At 32.1% G+C, this 4,031-nt stretch overlaps 1 non-coding gene across 1 annotated transcript; it reads left to right on the plus strand.

Annotated features, from left to right (window-relative positions):
- Positions 1-3,411: 3,411 nt before the first annotated feature.
- Positions 3,412-3,518, plus strand: LOC112498458 (small nucleolar RNA R71). Its single transcript, XR_003065769.2, has one exon. It is a non-coding gene; the product is annotated as a small nucleolar RNA R71 (small nucleolar RNA).
- Positions 3,519-4,031: the final 513 nt, after the last annotated feature.

Raw genomic sequence — 4,031 nt, forward strand, 5'->3', positions numbered from 1 at the left:
AAAAGTATGCTAGTATGTTTACATAATTGAATTATTATTGTATATAATCATGATCCATGGATTGATATATACGATGGTAGCTTGTCAACTTATGATGATGCCTTTGTTTAATTTTGATAATTGTTTGATCTTTGATTTCATCTTTTTAATTGTCTATCATCATGTTTCATGTCATTTATTCATCTTCCTTATTTGTTCATTACTTATGTATGTGTGAATTCATATGTCATTTATTGTATTATATCATCATTCATTAAATTGGCCGATGTAAGCATTTGTAATAATGGATTTGATCACTTGTTCTTTACTCATAATGATGGATTTTCTTAATAGCTATGTTGATTTTGATGATCTATATATTGTCATTATGTACTTATGCTTAACTTAAGTTTTTATGATAAAGAATGTGCTTTGATGATTACATTATATTTGATGAAGTTTTGATGTTATGCAATCTGTGATTGGTGAATGGATGCATTTTTTGAACTTTATCGATGTATTGTTGAATATGCATTACTTGTTTTAAATGGTATCGAAAAGGGAAAAAAATACATATACTTCGAAAATTTTAAGCATATAAGATTTTTTAAGTTATATTGAAATGTCACATTAGATCTTTGATGAGTTTAATTGTCCTGATTTCTAAAATATGATTAGTAATTATGGAGCTTGGATAGTTGATAATATGTTCTTATACATTTTACATGCCAATTTGGTAAACAAATCAAAACCTCTTTACGAAGAACAATTTTCAAAAATTCGGCATAAACTTGAGATGATAAAATTTATTAATATCTCTAATCATGTTATTAATACTATTAAAATTGATTTCTTGATGATTATATGTGTGTTGCTTGATGAATTGAAGGAGTTGTTGGTTTGTTATAATTGTTTAAGCTTATATCTTTTAACTATGTTGTGTATTTGAGAATTTGTTCATTTTTAAGGGGAGACTTTGCCGAAAGTTTTGCTCGCAGAAAATGGGTAATATCTTCATCGAATTATTTTTTGATGATCTTGTTTCGATTGCATCTATCTTTTCTTTTTTATGATGAAGGGGGAGATAAATATGATATGTTTTCAAATAAAATCATTTTTGTTGAAATTTTAAATTGGCCATAAATTTAGGAGGAGCATACAATATGATTTTGGATAATATGCATTTTGAACTTTTTTGTTGTCCAAAGGGGGAGACAAAATAATATATTATTTTGATGATATCAAAAGGGGGAGAATAACATGCACTTTTGAGCATTCTTTTGATGATTGATATGTGATTATGGTGATGATTTTGAGATATGATGATGATTTGATTACATGGTTAGTTTATATGATGATTTATGATAATTTGGGAGTGATATTACTAAACTTGTATTTGAGGTGATGCTTGTTGTTAGGGGGAGATTCTGTCGAAATTTCTACTTAAACAACATGGGTAACAAATTTGCTATTTTTTTTTCTTTTCCACTAAATTTTCTTTTTGATGATGAAGGGAGAAAAGAATAAATGTTTTTAAATTTGTAAAAATTTTTACTCTTTTTCTTTTCCATTAAATTTTCTTTTTGATGATGAAGGGGGAGAAGAATACATGTATTTACATTTGTTAATTTAGCAAATTAGCAAATACTCAAGGGGAATCAATTTGTAGAATCATTCTTTAAATACATGTAAGGTTTGTCATCATCAAAAAGAGAGAGATTGTTAACATTTATGTATTCATAATATTGATTTTGATGATAACAAACAAACTTAAGAATGATTAACCTTTTATGAAAATATGGACATCATACACCTCTAGAGTGTTGTTGGAGCATTGCACAAACCAAAAGGTATCCTTCTGAAAGCAAAAGTTCCATAAGGACAAGTGAATATTGTCTTTTCCGGATCTTCTGGTGTTATAGCAATTTGATTATAGCCGAAATACCCATTCAGGAAACAATAGTACTCTTTTCCAGTAAGTCTGTCCAACATCTTATCTATGAAAGGTAATGGAAAGTGATCTTTCCTTGTGGCTTTGTTTAACTTTCTATAGTCCATGCAAACTCTACATCCAGTCATTGTTCTTGTGGGGATGAGCTCGTTCTTCTCATTCACTTCAACAGTCACTCCACCTTTTTTTGGAACACATTATACTGGACTCACCTAAGAGTTGTCAGATATTAGGTAGATGATTCCAGCATCAAGTCATTTGATAATCTCCTTCTTCACAACTTCCTTCATGATGGAATTTAATCTTCTCTGCAGCTCTACTAAGCTATTGTAGCAATCCTCAACCAAGATCTTGTGCATACATATAGAGGGGTTAATTCCTTTGATATATGTCATGGTCCATCCAATGACCTTCTTGTATCTCCCCAATCATCCACCAAGCTCTTCTTTTGTTTTGCATTCAAAGAAGATGAAATGATTACAGATAGTGTGTTGTTGTCATCAAGATAAACATATTTTAGATGTGAAGCTAGAAGTTTTAATTCTAAAACAGAAGGTAATTCAATAAATGATACAGTAGGCTCTACAACACTGTGACAGCAAGCTCCACAGCATTGACCAAATGGCAATATTCAACTTTATCAGGACTCTTTATTGCTTCCAGTACGTTAAAGGTAACTTGCTGATCATTGACTCTGATAGTCAGTTCTCTTTTTTTCAACATCAATTAAATTTTTTCCTATGGCAAAAAAGGCTCTGCTTAGAATAATTGGTAGTTCTTTGTCTGCCTCAAAGTCCAATACTATGAAATCCACTAGAAAAATGAATTTATCCACTTTAACCAGCACATCTTCAATCTTACCTTTAAGATAAGCATGAGGTCTATCAGCAAGTTACAATGTCGTTGTGGTGAGTCTAACTTCTCCAACTCCCAATTGCTTGAATATTGATAATGACATAAGATTGATGTTTGCTCCCAAATCACAAAGTGCCTTACCACTGTATTTAGTTCCTATAGAGCAACGAATTATGAAACTTCCTAGATCCTTTAACTTTTGAGGTATTATGCTCTGCAACATATGGTTGCATTCTTGTGTTAGAGCAACTGTTTCGAATTCTACAAGCCTCTTTTTCCTTGCCAAAATATCTTTAAAAAACTTCATATAATTTGGTATTTGTTACAATGCTTCCATAAAAAGAATGTTAGTATGCAGTTGTTTCAATACTTCCAAGAATTTGCTGAACTGTTTGTCTTGCTTTTACTTTTGAAATCTTTGTGGGAAGGGTGGTGGATTTCTAAACTGCTATGCGGCAGTAGGTTGTACAGACTGCTTTTCTCTTGCTCTATTCTGGTTTGTTGTTATTGGCGCTATAGTTTTTTCTCAACAAGCACTGAATCATGTTTTTCTGCAGTTGCTGTAGCTTGGCTACTCTTACCAGTTCAACCTATTGTAGAAAATTTCCAATGGTATGCAACAAGAAATATCATGATGAGAGCATCTCCTGAGTAACTCTTTGAATCTTTCGCATGCATCATACAAGCTTTCATCTTCAAGTTGATGGAACGATGTGATCTCGCTCCTCAATTTTGCATTCTTGGTTGGCGGGAAATATTTTATCAAAAATTTGTCAGCCAAGTCATTTCATGTAGTGATAGAATCACGTAGTAAAGAATCCAACCATGCTCTTGCTCGATCTCTCAAAGATTACGGGAAAAGTTGAGTCTCAATGCATCCTATGATGCTCCAGTAATTTTGAAAGCATCACTCATTTTTAAGAACAGCTTAAGGTGAAGATGAGGAACTTCTTATGGCAATCCATTGAATTTCCCCACTTTTTGCAACATCAGAAACATCACTGGTTTGAGTTCAAAATTGGCAGCTTGCACCTCAAGTCTAATTATTCCAGATTGTATAACTTGAAAGGTCAACATTGCATAGTCTTTAATGGCTCTATCTCTATCATCTGTCATGTAGATAATATTGATGTTCCCTGGTTATCCCTGAATATTCTGCTCATTCTGACCTTCTTGGCCATTAGCTAGTTGTATTTCTCCGTGAGGGTTAAAGTTTCCCATATCTTGCAAATCGTCCATTACTACA

The sequence above is a fragment of the Citrus sinensis genome, chromosome 9 (assembly GCF_022201045.2).
Source record: "Citrus sinensis cultivar Valencia sweet orange chromosome 9, DVS_A1.0, whole genome shotgun sequence".
In the NCBI taxonomy this organism is placed as follows: Eukaryota; Viridiplantae; Streptophyta; class Magnoliopsida; order Sapindales; family Rutaceae; genus Citrus; species Citrus sinensis.